The sequence below is a fragment of the Poecilia formosa genome, unplaced genomic scaffold (genome assembly GCF_000485575.1).
Source record: "Poecilia formosa unplaced genomic scaffold, Poecilia_formosa-5.1.2 Scaffold9, whole genome shotgun sequence".
Classification (NCBI taxonomy): domain Eukaryota; kingdom Metazoa; phylum Chordata; class Actinopteri; order Cyprinodontiformes; family Poeciliidae; genus Poecilia; species Poecilia formosa.
This window is the reverse complement of record NW_006799948.1, coordinates 2,691,649-2,712,544: the sequence shown is the minus strand read 5'-3', so window position 1 is coordinate 2,712,544 and position 20,896 is coordinate 2,691,649. Positions and strand designations below refer to the sequence as shown.

The 20,896-nt window shown below is 39.6% G+C and overlaps 1 protein-coding gene across 1 annotated transcript in view; it reads left to right on the top strand.

Annotated features, from left to right (window-relative positions):
* The first annotated feature begins 1,150 nt into the window (after nucleotides 1-1,150).
* Nucleotides 1,151-20,896, top strand: part of cald1a (caldesmon 1a) — a 126,883-nt gene continuing 107,137 nt past the window's right edge. The window contains exon 1 of the mRNA XM_016664054.1: nucleotides 1,151-1,272. The gene's annotated coding sequence lies outside the window, so the exon portion shown is untranslated. The remainder of the gene's footprint in view (nucleotides 1,273-20,896) is intronic.

Sequence of the window (20,896 nt, the reverse complement as noted above, 5' to 3'; positions counted from 1 at the left end):
TTAACAAGCATATTAATGTTGATAACCTATAACCAAGTCCATATTGGCAAATGGTAACCATATTAAGTGAGGCTTACAAACTCCATCTGGCCAATCATCGCATTGTATGTCACGTATCACGTACTTTCTCCTAAACTTGTTTTGGTCGTCACCTTTAACTGGGCTTACCTCTAAGCCTCAGATGCAGCCTCGTGTCAACTTAGCCCCCAAGGCTAATCATCCGCTCTCCCTGTTCATACAATCACCCAACTCACTACAATATTCAGTCACTTATCCCTTGATCCAATATTCATGAATATCTGGCGCACCAGAGGTTCTTAAATTAACGGACTCATAAAAATAGAATGAGATGTGGTTACCATTTTATAACCTCGTTTGGCATTGATCTTTCACTGGAGAGAGAAGGGAATGCTTACATGCATTTATAATGAAGTCTTGTGATGTGACTGTAGCAAGAATGAGGGACACTGGTCTCCAGACAGTTTTGGATCAAAACCGTAATGACAACTCTAGGTTCAGCTAAAAATAACAGTGATATATGGTCCATCTATGTCTGTTTTGTGAGGTCAGCTACACGAAACATGAATTCCATGAAGCAAGAACTGGTCCAGGTTTTGATTGATCCCAGCTGAAATTTGGGGATGTAAATTAATTATGTTGAGGGCTAAATGCATGCAGTGAGACTAAAGTTTTGCTCACTAACTGAGCCTGAGCCTGGTGTATGTTCAGCCTAACCACCGGAGGCGCCACTGAGCCCTCGTCTGTGTCACGAAATCCATTTCTCAGAACCTGGATGGTAGATTGACGTTTTTTGTTATCATTTTCCAAATTACCAACAGGAAAAAAGACTTTGACTTGGGTACTTTTTATAACTTGGAAGGTAAATAATTTTAAAAAATCACATTTATATTCAGGAAGACTTTTTGAGCTACTCCCTCTGAAGCTCCACCTACATTACATTATTGATATGTGAATAATGACATTCTCTATGCCAATGGTTATCAACTGAAAATTGGCTGTTTCCTTTCTCACACAGACGCGCCATATGACTGTGAGTGTGTGGAGGGGTGGATTTCTTTCCTTCCACAATAAACCGTCTTTGATAGCGATACTTTTTGCCCCAGGCATGCGAAACAACTGGAATCTTGGAGGGAAGAAAGAAGCCAAGCCTGAGGGACAGAAGCACAACAGAGTTCATGGCGCAGTTACTACAGATAAATCTTGCCGAGTCAGCAGCCAGATCATCAAAACGATTCCTGGGAATTTTCTCAGGTGAGACGGTGCCTTGTTTTGCTGAACTTTTTTATATTTTATGTTCTCTACCAAAAGAAAACGTCTAATGGCACAGACCACCTTATGAAATCTCTCTAAATTTAATCTAAAATTTTATTCTCTTCATGTCTGAGCCAAAAGATCAAAAGACTTTATTGCAGCACTTCTACTTGGTTTTAACCATCACGTATGCAGCGCTGGCATGCAGTGGCTTTTTAGAGGCAAACATCAAGTTGTTTTGTAAAGACTAACTCTAGGCAGGCTTTGAGTTTGACTTGTTTTAATAGTTGCATCATAATGTGCAGTTTAAATCTTAAAAAAATCTTTTGAGTGACACACGGACTGATTGTGTCCAAAAACTGAGACTTTCAACTACTTCCATTCACACAGCTGCTTTTAGGAAAGAGTGTTTGAGTCTCTACCTATCACAGCACCACAGGTCATCAATCGATCGACATCCAAATCCAATCCAACTTAATTTAATTTTCAGGAAGCTGCAGCAACCAGTCCAGTCTCCCTGTTCTGATCGTCATATAAAAGAGTAGAAACACCTTTGTGTGTTGTTAGGGAACACCTTCATTTATCACCTCAAAATTCGTTATTTTCCGGTTTTGTAGTTGATTTCGTCATGTGACTACAATGCGTGGGACAATGTAGAAGTGGGGAAAATCATTTTAAATTGTCTGTTTTTTGTCAATAAAAAAGTTTTGATTTTATTTTATTTTTTACTATTAGGTTTTTGTAAGATTAAATTAATCCCAAAATTCAAGTTGGATTAATTGCCCAACCAAAGCTGCATGGTCTTAATTTCAATAATGAACGAGCATTGTACGTCATAAACCCAGGCCTGGCTGAGTCATCTATCCATCCACGCCGAACTGGATCAGGTTGTTGCAGTAGATACTTCTCCTTCTTCAGCGTCTCCAGGTCGACCAATACCAAAAGCGTTTCCTCCTGTTGCGATCGATATTTTTCACGTCGACCTCCGACGAAGCGACTTCGCCTGCTGTCTGGTGCCACAAGCGCGAGCGTTGCTACCTCTGCTCCAGCTCCCTCCGAGACGAACAGAATGTCTTAACTCTGCCAAAGACGGAGCGAGTGTGGGCGGATGGAAGAAGAACCCGGTTCGGAATGTTGGACAAGAGTGACCAATGTGAAAGCTGGTTGGTGCCAATGAATCAGCCGTCTAACGCTGTTGTGATGCGTTGTTATGTTTTGCCAACATCTGCTATAAAGACTCAAGGTTGAATTTGCCTCTAGGGCAGCCGTAATTGCTGTGCATATGTTGTTTGTGCGTTGTGCTGGAGCAAGTTTAATAATAAAAAAAAAAACAAGAGAGAGCCTGTCCTGGAAATAACTTCAGTCACGCATTTGTAGTTGAGTGGGGTAGTAAGCGGTTAATTAGTAAGAATAATTGGTTTTGTACTCATGTTGCTCTTAAGCTGACTGAACACTTTTGACATTGATTTTGCACTGCTTTATGTGTATTTTTACCCCATTTTGCAGCTATAAACTGCTGCGTTTTATTGGGATTTTATGTGACTCACCAATTGAATTTGTAAACAACCCCACTGAGTCGATGGATGGATCTGCCATGATTCCTTACCTGTATGATGCCAATTGTTCCCCAACATTTTCACAGAACGTCAGAATTTACGCTTTACGTTTAAATTACACACAGCCACATCCTGTTTGCTATTAATTTGACACCTGCAGGAAATTGGCTGCACTGGATTTCATACATGGTAATCAGAGTTAGATACTAGACTGGTTTGGAAATTTTTCTAAGTGGACTTTTTTTTTTTTTTTGAAAACTGTTTTGTTTTTTTTGTTTTTTTATTTCTGTCAACATTTGCTTGGGGGTCTGAATCTTTTACGCTCGACAAAAACACAAACTGAGGAGAAATGTAACAAAATAATTAGACTGACGTTTCTACCAAATGAATCCTCACTGCTGCTGAAGCTGAGCGTTGGTGAATGAAATAAAGTTACTGCTGTAGAGCCTACACTGCTAAAGGAAGTTTCACATTTTTATACTTTGAGCTCAAATATAAAACACTCCAGTGGAATCCTAAAATACAAACAGTTTCATCTGCAGCAGTAAGTAAAACCCAATGGTGCAAAAATTCAATAAAAATTCGTATCTTTAGATGTGATTTTTTTTATGTATTTATATGTATGAGCACAGATACATGCGTCACAAGAATCATGCATTAACTAAAGTATTTTTATCTTAAATACTGTTTTTTAAATTAATTTTAATTGCTAATTACACATAGCAATTATGAATTTGTTGAAAACATATTGAAGCTCCACATTACCAAAATAATCCTTTTTTCTTATACGAAAAAAGGATTATTTTTTCGTATAAGAAAAAATAGCCTCCGACTTCTCACTTGTCAGATAACTAAAAACAGTCTGTCAAGAGTCGCTGACATTTTGATTTAGTCCCGTCTCCAGATGTTACCCCGAACTCTTCAGCGTCCCCTTGACCCTAAACTTAGAGTCGTACAGGGCTCAAGTTTTGATTAGTCCTTTAATTTTAGCTACTGCACTGAGTCATTTAAAAACCTTTATCAGCTTGTATTTGAATTACTACATATAACGGTGTAATAGTGTAACAATTAATGATTTTTTTGTTTATTAGTTTAATTTGTGTCACCTAGCATGAAGATCAAATACAAATTCAAATTAACAAAAATGCTAAAAAAAAAACAAACAAACCTGGAGTTGATGTGGGGAGTGGATTGCAGGAGACGTGACTCGAATATGAATCAGAACAGGCGGTCCATCAATCACGTCTTTGAAGAGGTAAATATTAGTTACACAGTGTCATGGACGGGGGGCCCGCCTCCAATTATCTGTAGACGGGCCGGCTTGGCTGTCAGCCGGCTCTGTCCCCGTCAGAGCCGAGCACGAATCCCTTCAGAGAGCCTCCGACTTCTCACTTGTCAGATAACTAAAAACAGTCTGTCCTCGGGGATGGCCACCATCATTCTAATATATGCTGATTTGACTTTATGTTCCTCCGCCAAGGACAGAATACCACCTGCTGGAGGATCGGCTTTCTGTGCATGTTTACGGGCATCTCGACTCCAGGGGCCTCAGCGTGAGCGAAGTCTTGCTGCTCCGCAAGGAGAAACCTGCCCTGCCCACTGCCACACCTCTCCGCTCATTTATCATAGTGACAAGTGAGCGAGGGGGAGCGCATCCTCACTTCCTCTCCGCTCACAGCCGGGCGACATCGCCTCGCTGACAGATGGAGAAAATGAAACGCTGCAAAGAAAGAATGACCAGAGTGTTGGCAAAACCGAGAGTCGCTGACATTTTGATTTAGTCCCGTCTCCAGATGTTACCCCGAACTCTTCAGCGTCCCCTTGACCCTAAACTTAGAGTCGTAAAGGGCCGGGGTTAAAATATTCTCCAAGAAAACGGGGGATTGCTCCAAGAAGCTGGCGAGAATATTTTGTGGAAGTATTTGCTTTTAAGCTTCTACACTTTATCCCTGACCTGTCTGCTGTGTTTCTTACTTTTCAAAAATAGTAAATTTGCTCCCAATAATTTTCTCTAATCGTAGAAAAAAGTATTGCACACCGAGATTCTGAGTCTTTGGACCTTCCACGATGGCTTTTAATAACTTTGGCAAATAATGAAATATGGTTATTTTTAAAAATGTAAAAGTTGCGTTTTTTTCAAAAGGCCAAGTAACCTTCTTTTTTTTTTTTTCCAATAGTTCATGCAACTCCAATAAGTTTTTGTTTGGCTGGACAAAGGGCAAAAAAAAAAAAAATCTCTTTGGATTGCAAAAGTTATAGACCTGTGTCTTTGACCAAAGCAGTTTTGAAATCGTGACCAAAAAAATTTTTTTTTAATTCAAAATAGGATGGAAACATTACGTATTGATTTTTCCTTTATTTTTTTAAACTTGAATACATCTCACAGCGAGTCTAAAGTGTTTTGTAGATGACCTTCAAAATGACTTTGTGCCTCACTTGCAAACCAACAAGTTGCAGAAAGCATTTTTTCAGAGACTTGTTTGCTGACAATAACACCTACATCTTTTTAATTAAAATATTTCATATTTAGTTTTTGAAAATGTTGAAATGTTTTTTTCCATTTTAGTAAAAAATAAATCAATCTTTTGTGGCCCTCAAATACTAAGTTTGCATACCACTGCTCCTATGATAGTGATTTACTTTCTGAATTAGTGTTCTAACACAACACAGTCATTTTACTTTACTGTTTTTAAACCATAAAAGATATTATGTAGGTCAGATGGAAGGTTAAATTCGTCTAAAAGTATCTAAAACGATACTTTTCAAGTTGGTTTTCGTATTTTCTCTACTTTGTGCCTGAGAAGCAGAGATTTGGACTCGCTCTATGGCAGCGCTCCAGAACCAGACATCAGAAGGTTACATTACTTGTGCAGAACACTGCTCACAATGTTGTTTTTATGCTTGTTCAGGAAGATTGCCAATAATACCAAATGGGATCAGTTGAGACGCCTGAGACGAGACAAGACGACAAAATAGTTTCCTCAGCAAAGCTGGCACGAAGGCACAAAATGGAAGTGCAGTAGAGTTAACTAGTTGGGGAGGGTGACACAAAAAGTATGAGCAAATTAACCTCGAGTCAACAAGTTGAAAACAGTTCACTAAATGTTGTGCTTTTATTTTGAAATGGAGATCCACAGGTTAGTATTAATATTCCACATTATTGAGAATTTCAACACAAGCCTTACGTCACCCTCTTATGCTCCTTTAGGTCTTCATCTTAATGCACGGCATTTACCACAACAACCCTACAATAAACTTACCTCCACGCTTTCTGAGATCACATTACTGAGGTGGGCTGACTTTGCGCCGTTTGCACGCTCTCAATGGCTTCCCCCTCTTTTCCTCAATGCTCCTCTGATCGTTTGAAATTCAATTATGCTAATCAGGGCTAAGGTCGGGAACATACAGGCTCGCCTGCTTCTCTCCTCCTCTGCTTCATCTGCGCGCCTTTGAGAATAATTATTCTTAAAAGCGTATCATTTAGGCCTCTTTAGATAGACGGAGTAATCGGTGCACTTTGGAGTGCGGCGGAACCTGCTGCGCATAGGAAAGAACCGAATCGACTGCTTGCGGAAAGTTGTAAAGCAGCAATAGGCATTCGGGTTCGCCGATGGAATTTAGTTTTTCTCGATATTTTTTTTGTGGTGTAATGTTTCCAAAGTAGTGTGGAGAGCAGCCACAGTAAGAGGAAATGATCCGTCTTTAGCCCAGATGGTGGTTGCTTGCTGGATTGCTAGCTTAAATATTCTATCATATTCAGTTTTCATTGATGTGTTATTGTTATTTTTAACTACTTATACAGTCATTTAACCAGCTGCTCTATCCCTGCTGAAGAAAGGAAACCCAATAACATGATGCGGCCACTACCGTACTTCATGCTGGGAGTGTTCTGAGTCTCTGTACCAGAAATTTTACTTCAGATATTTCTCACTTGACATATCTCCATATCAATTTTCATCCAACTGGAGGTGAATGTATTCCTTATTACTTTTATCTTGTGCTGCTATATTTAGTTTTGCATACTTTGTGTAATCCTATGGTAAATTTCAGGGAAGCTTTTTTACTTTTACTTACTTTTTTGTCCACTTTAGCAATTTTTGAAGAAGAAAAAACTGTTATCTTCATGCATTATTCCGAGCTATGTAATATGAAATGGTCTTAATCCTGATTTTAAAACGTACGCCACCGCTTGATCTGTAGCTACATAGCTCGAAGTAACACTTGGCGTCATTTTCTCCCTGATAAATAACTGTATAAATCTAGCCTTTAGTTTTCACATTAGGTTGTCAGCTTAAAGTGGTCTGCCAGCCTGAAATGCCACCGGTCCACGGCGCTCTATTTATATCAGGATAAACATATATAATATATATTCCGGGGGTATATGTTCTGTAATATTATTATATTAGCCGCCACCGCGTTTCGCCTTCATAATCATAATTCTGCAACCCCACTGCTGCTTCCAGACCGTGGGGCTGCTGCCAACTGGCATTTCTTTTCCACATTTGGAGGTAATGTGTTGAATATATTTGTTTAGATCTCTGAACTACGTTCAGGTCCTGTGACAACCTAAAGTGCCACTTGGAAATCCATTCCACTACAAAAAATTTAAACAGATAATGAAGGAAATAAAATAACTCGCTGCATCCCAAATTGTTAGTCTGGATGTTTTTTTTTTTTTTTTTTTTTTTCTGATCTCATGAAAAATAAGCTGCAAAGAAATTCTCCAGGCTTCTCTGAAGGCGGTGGCTGGTTCCCGGCGGCTTAGAGCCAGCAGATTAATATTAGCGACTGTCCCCATCAGTGCGACGGTGTTGGAGTCACTCAGGATCGAGACAAAGAACTGTACTTTTCTTATTATTTTTTAAAGAGGTTGCCCATGTTCGTCTTAGAACGTTTTTGTCTTTTGTTCTGGGAAATGAGCTCAACTTTCGCTTCAAAATGCTTTGTGTATTTAAAAATTGATCAACTCTTAACTATATGATCATTTGGTTCTTTAGAATATATTATTAATATGACTTGTAATTGTTATCGAACAGTTTTTTATGGTGGGGAAGCTTTTTAAAATGTACAATTGGTTTCAGTGTTTTGCAAAAGTATTCACACACCTCCATGCATTTTATAGAGATGTTTTAATATATGGACCAAAACAAAGTGTAAAATATTTGTTTCGTGGAGGGAAGATGATATGCGATATTGCTATGTTTTTATGTTGAATCTAAAAAGTGTGGCCTGCTATTGTATTTAGCCTTTTAAAACTCTGAAATTACAGCTGCAAGTTAATTTGGTTGCAGCACTTTCAGGTTTGAAGGAACATTGTGGATAAATCAAGAAAGGTCACATCACCAGTTTTTCAGATATTTAAAACAAACAAAAAAATAACACTAATCAATAATTTCCTATATTGACTTACATGAAATGCTTATGTCGTCATATGTTTTTCAGTTATATTGCCCAGCTCTATATGTAAGGTTTTGAACCTTGATCAAAGTTTTACATTTTTGCATTTTCTCACCAGAGCTGCTGCTTAAAGTTACTTGAGGTGTCTACTAATTTTATTTAGGTGTGTCAGACTTTAAGAGGCAAAAACACAAATGTGCGCCACACTTTTCTGAACTTTTTCACTAGCTCCAAAAATGCATTGAAGTTTGCGATTATCACAAGTATAACTACTCCGGCACGCAGCTTGGACATTTAATCACCGGGCGATATGTTGTGATATGTCTTCCACAGCCATCATCTTTTATAGCATTTTATTCCTCGAGGGAAACCAGACTGCAGTAGTAGATATCCACGCAAGGCCAGCTGTTTCTGCATGGATTCTTTCTAAACTCAGTGGTCACTTAACGCGATTTATAGTAATGTCACTTATTTACCTCACAGAGCCATGCCTCTTCCTCCTGCTCCAGTTGGCCACAGTGACTGATATCGTTCTGGGTTATCCACAGAGCGGTTAGGCAAGCCGAATTGCCTAATGTACTGTAGAGAACAAAATGTTTGTAAATGTATTATTTGGCTTGATGAGACTGCCTCGGGCGGTTGTGTACTTCCATTGTTTGCCCAAGCTGTGGCTTTCTGTCAGCACTTTGAGTCCATTATCGGCCCTGTAATTTTCAGCAAATAACAAGGAGTTAATGTACAGGCGAAAGCGGTAATGTGGCCAACATGGCAATATCAAATTTCTCAAAGTGAGCCCACTTTAACTGAGTATCTGCGACCGTATGAGAGTTGTAAGCAGCAGTGCCGGGATGTGATGACATTTACGGAGGTGGAAGCTTTGGCCGGGTTAAAGATGCGGAGGTCATTCATGGTGAGTCTGGGCCGCGCGTGCTCAGACCTCCCAAGAAGCAATGACGACTTCAGTAACTCGGCGAATCAGGGCTACAAAAGACAGGAGGAGGGCTGTCCTTGGCTGTGATGGATCGAATAAAGTCAGCCTTACAACAGGGTGATACACTGGCAGTCGTTTCACACAACACTAAATTGCGCCAGCTGACCAGAAGCCTGAATATTTTACAGTATCAGTCACTGTTTGGTGGCTTGCAAGTAATAATAGGAAAGGTTTGTTTTCATGTCTTTCAATGAAGCAGTAAAGACGGAATTATATATGTATATTCTTGTTGCTTCTCTTGTTTAAGGGGAAAAGTAGCAGCCAGGTGTTGCTGTTCAAAGGTACTTGATTGTTCGATGTTCAGCCAATCTGACTGCCAACGTAAAAGCAAGGAGTTTGGTGGTCTGGGGCAAGCAGGCATGTGTTAACAAAACACCACAGTCACTGATTCCACAATCGGAAACGGGTATTTAGAAACAGTTTGAGGTCTATCATTTCACAGGAAGAACGATTGTTCAGTTTGCTGGTTTGGGGTGTACAGCAATGTTTAACACAATGACAAGGTGAAAAAACACAACGGGCGATTTTTGGAGGACAAATTGCTTCTAGCCACCAGTGTAGCGAAGGTTATAAGGATTATTCAGTTTCCTTGAAACACACCAGCATGTAATAAAACAATGACAAGATGGGAGGGTATTGACAATAACTTTAAAAAAGAAATTGTCACCGGCCCATCAGTCTGAGAAGGTTTCCATATAAGTTGAAGGCCTATAACTCGAGGCCGGACTTTAGAAACCTTAGTGAACAAGTTAGAGTTCAATAGAGAAAGATTAAACAGTTTACTTTGATTCTAATCTGCTGTTCCACCTCTTCTACAAGTTTCATTGGATCAAGATCTGGTGACTACAGAGGCCAGTGGAGTATAGAGAACTCATTGACAGGTTCAAGAAGCCAGTTTGAGGTGATTTGAGCTTTGTGATACTCTGCTGCAGGGGGGCATCAGGAGATGGGCACCCTATAGCCACTTTGGCTGTAATAGGTGCTCCCATAAGCCACCATTTCCTCGGCATTTACTCTGACATCAACAAGGCATTTCCACCCACTCAACTTGCCACCCTCAGGATATTGTCCTTACACTTTTTTTTTTTTTACTGACCATTATCTGTAGAAATCAGCCCATCTGATACCAATAACCATGCTCCATTCAAAGAATCTTTATTTCTTTAATCTTGTGCTCAGCTTCAGCTTCAACAAGCCCACTTCTTCTGTATGCTGAGTAATGATTGGCTAGTTTGATAAATCAGCTGAACAGGTGTTCCTGGTACAGTAGCTGGTGATTGTGTTGGATTTCTGGGTGGATCTTTCTGCGGATGCTAGAGGTTGGATTGGCTTAGAAGTTTAAAGAAAAGTCAGGAAAGTGAGACATGTGCTTCGACCACTGTTGCTGTAATCACAGTATAACAAATCCATCTAGGCAGGATTGGCATGGTTAGCAGTAAAGCAGATCGTTCAGCTGACAATTTGACATTTTAAAAGTTGACGCACAAATTGGTTTATGGTTATCTGTAACAGATGAAAGTTTGTGAAAAGAGACATACGTGATAAAATCGGGCGATTCCACATGTAAAATATCAATTAAAAGTGTTACTATTGTTTTTCTTCACTGGATAAATGAATTCAAGTTAAAGGCTGTGTTAGGATTTCCTTTAAATGTTCAACAAGGGAGTATATTCCAAAAAATAAAAGCTATGTAAGCAAATCTTTAACAATGGTTCCTAGAATACTCCAGTACAGTCTTTTACAACAAACTGCTATGATACAAACAGGTTTTCTGCTCAGACCAAGCTTCCATATTTTACTTGAAATCCAATAACTCTGGGGGAAAAGAAAAAAAAAACATGTTTGTGGTTTTATTTGATTTGCAGCATCTGGGAAGACTGGTGACTGAGAAACAGTCATGGGTTTCTATTCGTTCTCTCTGAAAAATCACTTTCACCTTTTTTTTTTTATTCCTTGTCATGTAGATTCCTTTGAGGAGAACTGGAGGACCCTTTGAATTTATTAATAATGTTAGAAAAAAAATCTCTCAAATTTTTTTTTGATGCAAAAGTTGCAAAATCAGGTGAAGCAGAAAATAATAGTTATGTGATGGAAGGGGAAACTATATCTTATCCTGTTTATCCTTTGTAGAAAACTAACTAATGATCTGGAAAAGAACATTACAACAAACCAAAAACAACATGAGAGGCATAGAAAAACAACACATAGAAAATACAGTCATATTGAATCAAGCAGCATATTTTTTTTTTTGCATGTTTGTGGTTTGGAGATTGTGTCTTTTAACACCTTACTTCACGTAGTGTCAGGATTGCTGTTGGTCCTTGTCTTGTTAGGACCTGTCAAAACAAAAGCACTTCCTATTTTTTCTGCAACACAGAATTGAAATTAACTAAATAAAGTCTTTTTTTTTTCCATTTGAACATGTCGCCACTTCCGCACGTGCCTCCACATGCCGAACATGTAGAGACATTTTATTTCAGCTGTGGACTGTTGCTCGATGTCGTTGCTTGGATACGATGATAAAAGTAAAAAAAAAACAAAAAAAAAACCAAGATATTACGACAACCATTGAACAAAGTGGAGCCGTGCAGAACAACACCAGCCTGGCTACCTCTTCTCAGTCTGGCCTACAGCTTGGTCACTCACCGCTGTGGAATGACATCGCATTCCTCAACCTCCATTTGTTGCCAGTCAGTGCAGGTTGGTATGTGCATAGAAATTGCCTTCCCTAGGTTTTGTTCTCTTAGTAAGAAATACACAGCTTCATGCCATCGCACTTCCTACACGAAGGGGTTTTTTTTTTTTTAGTACTGCAGAAATGATTTTAGAAGTTTTGTATGGGTAAATATGATGAAACGTGTGCATTTTCCTTTTTCAGGTGAAGTAAAAAGAATATTACAAATGTCTGAGATTTATTGCCAAGAATCCTTGTTAAAACTATAAAAAACAAATCCCATAAGAAACTTTTGTTTTTTTTTAACCTTGTAATACAAATATTTAAGCCGTCGCTGAATGGGGCTTTCCCAGTATTTCAGCTTTAAATTGTAAAATCACAACGAGGTGTCTTTCACAATCTGGCCACATGGGGGTCAGAGTACTTTAAATGCATTGATACCATGACGTTTTTTCTGATTGTGTGCTAAATTTTGCTGCATTTTCCTGAATAGCTGATCCACCAACATTTTTGCAAAGTCTGCCAATGCATTTACGAAAGCTGGGTATGAAGAATACAACAATAAATTCCTGTTGTTACTGAAATAAGTAATTCCAGAGTACCAAACGGAGTCCTTCTAAGCAATTCTTTGCATAAAGTTATTTAATGACAACTTGCATGAGCGCCTAAGTCCCAACCACAGATGGCAATGGACCCTCTTTTAAAAAAAAAAACCCCAAAAAAACAACCATTTCCACTGGATGTATAATAATTGGTATTTAATTACCTCAGTTTTCCCGCAGAGATGCATAGATCAACCATGAAGAAATGAAAATTTTCTGTGACGTTTGTGAAGCCTTTATGCGAGAGTTCCTCCATTGACTGGCACAGAAGCTAATTTAAAACGAGCAATTCTGAATTATCCATGGCCCAGTGGAGTGGTAAACATGCAGTTTGTAATTGGGCAACAATAACGAATGCTGCATTAAAACTCAGGGGTACATCATTTTGTCCGCCCCTGATAAAGAAAAGGTTTGAATTAACTGTAGGGGAACGCTTGGAAAATGTGCTTCCCACGACAGTAAAAGCAGGCAATTTAGCAAGAGAAATGCCAACGCCAGTGAGTGACAGAGGTATGTGTTAATATCGTTCTAATGCAGCGTGGAGGCAATAAAAACTAAAATTGGATGGGGGCTAAATTCATTTCAGGAAGTGCTGAAAAGAGAGATCTACATCCAAAATGTCACAGCGGATATTGAAAGAAGATGGAGTGTCAAAGGCAGCGCGACCTTGTCAACTACATCAAGGCACCTTGAGTCGCCGGCTATTAATGTATTCCAAACACAGACACGGTTTCTCAGAGACCAGCTGTCCCTGGCTGTAGTCCAGCCGCCAATCATCTCCCAAAGACAAGCGGATTCAGAAGTTGAGCCCCAGGCAGAGCTGAGCCAGGGAACGAGCGTGATGGAGAACCCGCTCGGGGGACATAGCAAGAAACGAGAGGAAATAAAATGTTGATTTCAGAAAGTGAAAGATAGGCTTCAGTGGAGTTAAAGCAACCGAGTCTGCAAGAGAAATTTTGGCCTTTACAGAAACATTAAAAACAAAAAAGAGAAGTAAGTGCAAACAATTGAGAGTTTTATATCAGCATTAGCTTAAAGGACAATCAGAGGAAGAAGTCATTACTCTAAGGGCAAAAAGAAAAAAGCTAGGTTATAGTTTGCACGTTTTTAGAGACATCTTGTGGTCTGAATAAAATTGTACTAAAGGAAAGAAAGAGAATCTCTTGTAACTGAAGACAAAATCCAACTTGCAAAGTATAAAGGTGGATGTATCATTATCGGTGGAGTTTTGCTGCAAGAGTGAGTGTTGCACATCTGAAAAATATGGCAAAATCAGGAAAAAAAAACTTACGTTTTAACATCTCAAGACATCAGCCAGGAAATTCGAGCTTGGCAACAAACAGATCTTCCAAATGAACAATAAGTCGCACGACTTAAAAGGCAGTTTTACCATCTACAAAAAATGTACGCACATCTGACTGTGAATTAATACATTTTATTTATAAAGTGCTTTTCATGACACTCAGAGACACTGTTCAATAACAGAAGCAATAACATGAAATCAGATAGATATTCAACATTAAAAGACATTTTAAATAGGTGATTTTGAGGAGTGAAGTAAAGGGAAGAATTATTTGGCCTTCAGAAAATACACATTTTTGTTGGGAAACGGTACAAGTTTAGCTTGATTTTGTGGTTTTATGTGTGTGCAAACATCTGCTTTTTTATATTAGTAAAATTGAATCAATAACTAAAATGGGGTTAGTCACATATATATATTATTTTCTGACCACCATGTTTTTTTCCTCCATAGCTCTGTCGTGTATTTAGATCAGTAACTGCCATGAGAGTAATTCCTATGTTAAACAGTCACTCCACCATGGTGGTGGTTCACATTCTTGCTCTATTTACTGTTTATTTTTTCAGTTGGAATAAAAGAAGAAAAATCGTCATCGCAGACAGAACTGCTGTGAGACATTTAACTCAGATCTGTCAAAACACAAAAGTATGTCCCCGTCGTTTCACCCCTTGCAAACTGGAAGCGGAGGCTGTCAGAGACGGCAGAGAAGAGGGAAACGGTGCAAACCAAACCCTGAAAACAGGCAGTCTCCAAACAATAAAACAATAACGCTGCAGAGGCAGGAGGTCAGACTAAAACAAGAAGCTAAACATCCTCTGAGCCACGGTTTGAAATTTAATCACGCCTGCGTTTTTTTTTTTTTTTCTCGGATGCGACTGCCCACCTTTCACAGGACAATCCCACACAAGTTCAACCCCAGGCAGATAACGGCTACATTTTGATTTTCTTCAACAGTATCGGCATCTGCCGTGTTTACAGATGCTGTTATTCACAAAGATGGAACGCAACTCAAATTTCACTTTGTTCCCAGAATGTGATTTGGTTGCTTCTCCCGTCTTAGAGTTCAGGATGAAAGTTCATACATAATACAAGATAACAGATAAAATTATTGTATAACTTGATTTTTTTTATTTTTTTTTATTTTTTTTAGGATATTTTAACAGAACAAACTCATATCTTTTTTGGGGGGAGGGGGTTAGTCAGAGGACAGGCATCGAGGTTTTGAACCTGTCCTTGAAACCAGTAGCAATAGCTTCAAGTGGAATGTGACACGTGTCTCGGGGGTTTGACGATATTAATCCATCTGCCAATCACCACAGGCGACCGGTCCACTGAGGAACCCCGAGAGTGTTTATTAATTAAGACGCTGTCACGCTGAGCGTAGAAGTATTTGGTGCACAACAAGACAGTATCATTATCCCGGCCACTAGGCCTGTAGCTGAACGCTTCTGTTATTCAACTCACTTCTTCTTTTTCCCCCCCTTTATCTTGTTGTTCAGTGACATTTCAGGCAGGTTGGTTTATGAAGTAATGCCATCTGGCAGCAGGAGTTTTTCCATAACTGTAAAATAATAGCGTTTTAATGACATAAAAAGAAACAAACGATTTCTGTTGCACAGACATTAATATTCCTCGCTGTTCCGGTCTGGATTGTCAAAGAGACGGTGAGATGTCAATATTTCAGAGAAATGGAGAGTCTTTGATTGAAGGAGGGATGTTGGAAAAGGACATGAACAGAGAACATTTGGATGAACAAATGCCAAAAAGAAAACACAAGAAGATCTTGAAATACACTTGAAGAACACTGAAAAACTGAGTCATTGCAGAAATTCCATACATTAAGTGAAACTGCGTTAGATCAATTTGAACACCTGTTTCTAGTTGTTTTCATTTATTACGCAAGACCATAAGGGAAAAAAATCTTATTCGTTATACTAATGTGTCATGTGTCAACTTTTGCTGATGATATTCTGAAATGCATTACAACATGGACAAAATAAACATTACTTTAACTTAAATTTATCTTAATTTAACACCAAAATCTTAAACTAACTTTGTTGCTTACAGAAGTGATACCGTTCAAGTGTCTACTTGCATTTGAACATGGAGGATGCAGCACACTGAGGACAAAAAGCCCAGTGCGAACCAACTGACTGTTTCTGCAGCTGAAGTGTATAAAGAATGATTTTAATGTGACTCTGTGACGGGGCCTTGGCAGAAAAATGAGGCTACCTTCCCCCCAAGGGTTTCTGTGTTTCAGCTGATAATTGAAAATAATGTAAAAATAGTCATGGACTGCGGACATGGGTTAACTCTCGGAGGACGGAGGACTAAGGTCAAACTCTCTCCTTTTACTTTTAATTTCCCTGTGATTAATTAAACAGCCAGAGTTGGGTGGGGAACATGTTTTACACTTGCTGTTGGATGTTCTTCATTGATTTCAAAAGTCAAATTGATTTAGTAACAAAAGAGCGTGGATTCCTGGGGGTGAAGGAAATTAGACACAAGGGTTACACATAATAATGGTAATTACAGTCTGTCCCACATTAATGGAATGTGATCAAACTTTATTTTTATTCCTTTCTCTTTGTAACTTTACATCTTCGCTCTCCAGATCAAAGCTCTCTAAAACGTCATAAATGAGTGTTCGCACAGGCACGTTATTGCCTCGTCTCCATTGTCTGGGTTTCACTCATCAAAGTCATTAAAAAAAATATATATATACAGACTAGCAAAATATTCTAATTAGTGTTTCAACCTCTAATCTTCGTTTCTAATCTTTAAAACCTTAAAATCTGTGATGCAGCCAAAGTAATCTTGCTTTAATTCCCTCAGTGATCAGCGAAATGTGTATCTGAGTAAAAGCTACAATAGGATTACTTTCTTAATGAGCATAATTACACAACAACACTGCACTCTTCCCTGTAATTGAATTAAAACATGTGATGTAGGCTTAAAATCTGCAACATTTTTATTCTGTCTCTGGAAATGTTTTTTTTTGTTAAGCCACGATTAGAAAGTTCCATTCAAGTTGTTTTACTCTTGTTTCAATCTGCTTGATTATCAGAGTAAGAGGCTTTCACACAGTGTAAGCATCATAATTGTCAGACAACGGAAGATGCACAGTGTGCATCTATAAAACCTAAACAACGGCAAGGTTAGCTAATATGAGAGAAGCGAGAATCTCAACATCAAACGTTCCATCAGTCATCCACATTAAAACCATCCCACCGTTTTGCCTCTGCTCAGTTATGCATCGGCTCAACAAGCCCTAAGGTGCTCTGCGGTATCCGTCACCGAGCCTGATTAGCAGCAGATGCTTTCAACATTTAGGGTTTTCAAGTTCATTACAGCTGATGTTGTTTTGGATTAAAAAAAAAAAAAAAACGTAAAAAACTGAATCAAAACATTGCTTAGTTTGAGTAGAGTGTGGCGCCCCCTCTGGCCTGGACAGAAGAGACAGTTTTGTGCCAAACAGTCATACAGCCATGTCTTCTTCTGTGGTGGGTCTGCCTGAAGCTGTTGTACCTTAGCTTGTCCGTGTTTAATTGGATAATGTTTGGGATACAAAGGTGGCGCCCCAACACGATGCAGAAACACACACACGGTGTTTCGGACGGGGGCTGTCTTGTTGAAACGGCCCTGTGCCAACAGGGTGATAATAATCAGTACCAGGGGTTCTGAGGTCGTACGCTCTGATTTCCCCTATAAAAGGGTAACAAAGCGTCGGTTCCTCCACAATGTCAGCAGAATAGGTCCTTCCCTATTTGGGCATGATTGTTGTCATGGTAATGCAAGGTTTATCCTTGAGAATTACTTGTAGCCAGCTCTATGCTGATGTTTGAAGGCAGTCTTGGGGTGAAATAGTGACCTGATAGACCTACTGATGTCAGTAGATGAGAACAGGGTCACAAGGGTTGTGGAAATACATTGCTGTGAGAAAGTATTTAGCGCCTCATTGACTTATTCTGTTTTGTTACAATGAAAATTCAGTTCCTAGATGACAACGTCATCTAATGAAGCTGCAGTATATAACTTTTGTAAACAGTATATATGTTTTTTTTAAATATATTTATTGTACCTGTTGCCATGTCATGACGGTATAACTTGATAGATAAAATCAAGCTCTTCTGCCTCCTCCTTGTAGTCCCACAGCAATCATCAGAAATACCCCTCTCCTGGTCAGAAATAACCAATCAGAGCCAGGAGGAGGGTCTTAGCACTGTCAATCATGTTTGTGTACGCGCTGGTCAATGTGCTAAAAGTGGAAAAACAACTTAATGTTACAGGAAAACTGCTTGTCCACAATGATCTGTGGCCATGCTAACTCGTCTGAACATTGGCAATGTGGGGAATTAGCTGTAGCATAGCAGAGAGCAACGGAGAGGGTGTGAGCAACACGTTACACCAGAATGATTGACTGCGCTAAGACCCTCCTCCTGGCTCTGATTGGTTGTTTGTAGTTAAGTGGTGTATTGAAGAAGAAGTAGTAGTATTGGAGTATTGGTCTCATATTATACTGTGAAAGTGTGAGTCAGATACATAGGTACTTGAACAGGGAGAACAATGATTGTGGGAATAACTACAGTTCCATATCATTTGCAAACATTACAGTACGGGATGTAAAATGGATTTATGATGTAAGGTGGTTAGAGTGTGTGAGTATGTTAGCTGTTAACTTGACAAAGTAGTTTAAAAAGGCAACATTTTTCTAAGAAGTGGCTTAAAATGTAACCCACAACATAAAACAGTAGCAGAATAATTGTAAAACCTCACACTTTCATCTGTTTGGTATTGTTTTGTGGTGCTGTTAGTTTGTCACAGCTGGAGAAAATGCGGTTTGTTTTAACCAAATAAGTATCTAATAGATGCCGCCGTCATGAAGAAACACTATTGCTATGCATAGTAAATAGCGCACAGAGATGCTGAGGGTGATTGTTGTTTCAGTAGACCGTTGTCTCTCATTCCAGGGACGGACAGGCTCCCTCTCCATGGTGTTTCCCACACCTTGTGAGTTAATGAATAGACTCCAGCACCCGGTTGCAACCCTGACTAGCATTAAGTGGCTTTAGGAAATGAATAGTTAGGCCTTCTCGCCATCTCTTCCCCAGGAAATCAGTGCATACTTATTTAGCATTGGACTCATTGTGACAGAAATAGTCACCGAGTTGACAATTCCGTCCATCGCTAGGCGATCCAGTTCAGATTTTCACATCCTTATGGCAGGGCACATAATGTCCTGAGCAGAGGTCAGCATGGTCAGCCTGACCCATCAGCAGATATATAAAAGGCATAATTGAAACTACGCAGCTCCTACCATTTGGCCAATTTTCCTGCTTTTACCGCAGCCACTTCAACAAACTGACCGATGCCATTCATTATCGCCAGATGTTTTAATTCTGTTGGGAGATTGTTAGGTATTTCCAATTTGTTATAAAATGTGTAATTAAAAAAACAAAACAGAAAAAAACAACAAAACTCGAGCCCATAATGTCTGTGTGATTGACATGAGAAGTTATTCATACACTTTCAAGGTCTCTCAAGCATTTACTCCGCAACACTTCAAAAGCTTCCAGAACACACTGAGTGGGTGCATGATTAATGTCATTTACCACTAACCATCCTTACTTCCTAATGTACGCACTGTAATGCACTCTAACTCTCTGCTCTCATGGAGTTTAAAAGGCTTTCAAGTTGTTGTATTTGATTTCCGCAGGATTTTTAATGTGCCTGCTTTCCAGTGGCAAGCCGCAAATGCTCGGGCCCCCGCTGCCTCGCATTAATGCAGCCTCTAAAGCTGTTGTGAGCCTGATTGAGCAGTCCATCTTACTGCTTTTTTTTTCTTTTTCTTTCTTTCTCCTCCAACATCTCTCAGGCTTAACTAATGCAGGCAAGGAGACATCATCCTTGTACAGATCATAGAATTGTATGCAGCTGCGCGTCAATCCCGGTGTGGTCGAAGTAGCGGTCACGCCGGTGACAGATTCGATGTGCGGACAGAGGCAGAATGGAGTGTAAAGGAAATAATGCTTTGTAAGTGGTTTGGTCTCCGACTTCCAGCAAGATCTGTCAAACTTTTGAAGTTGGCGAAAAAAGAAAAAAAAACCTTTCCAATATCAACAGCCTCTATAATCTACAAACACAGCAGACTGAGAGTTGCTAGCGGGAGCCACTGCTGAGGTGAGATCCAAGGCAACTTCTGAATTGTCAGCTCAGACACACAAACAGGAACCCGCGTACGCACCGACCCTCCCAATCCTTGTAAGATGTAGACTCACCATCAGGCATAACTGTCCCTCCCCTCCCTGCCTGCCTCACTACCCCAAAATGTCTCTCTTCTCATGCAAACTGTAGCAGATAGACTTGTGGGGTTTATTGTCAAGATATCACAAAGACAAAGAGTCAGCCCCCTCTTGGGATGACTGAGCTTGATCAAAGCAAAGCTTTGTTCCAAGTCGAGATCACTTTTCAACTTCTTGAGCTAATGAACAGTTTATACAGCCTAATGAAGTCATCAGTGGCTAGCGAAAGTGACAGTGTTTTTGGTGTTGCTAAACATCACATTCTCAGAATAACATTGTTAAAGTATCGCTTTGCTAGGCGGCGGCGGGGAATGAAAAAGTGGGAAATGATTTCACACTCTATCTCCGCTCCCATCACAAGAACAAGCATGTCAAGGATAATCAATGTTCGCGTGTCTTTGGATCATTTAGTTCCTCCCGTATGCCAGTCGGTTTATGAGAAAATGTCAGATGCAGAAATGTGCAGATGATCTGCCTCCCACATGCTCAGAGCTGTCGCTGTGCTCCCCACCGCCTCCCCCAGCAGTCCACTTGGCCATAATGTTAATGTGAGACAAAGTATAACTGCAGTTGTCCATTAATCTAAGGTTGATCACCATTCATTAGGGGCTGCATACAGGGAGCCCATTGAAACGGTCTCTGTGTTGTATTACAGCATATTACACAGCAGCTTGATGGCCGGGTTTACAAGAAAGCTGCGCTCATATTAATATAATAATTCTTATTCAGATCGGAACCTCCAGCTGTACCAAAATGAACAGTTGTTAGAACAGTAATTATAGTGAGAAACACATTTTATTTT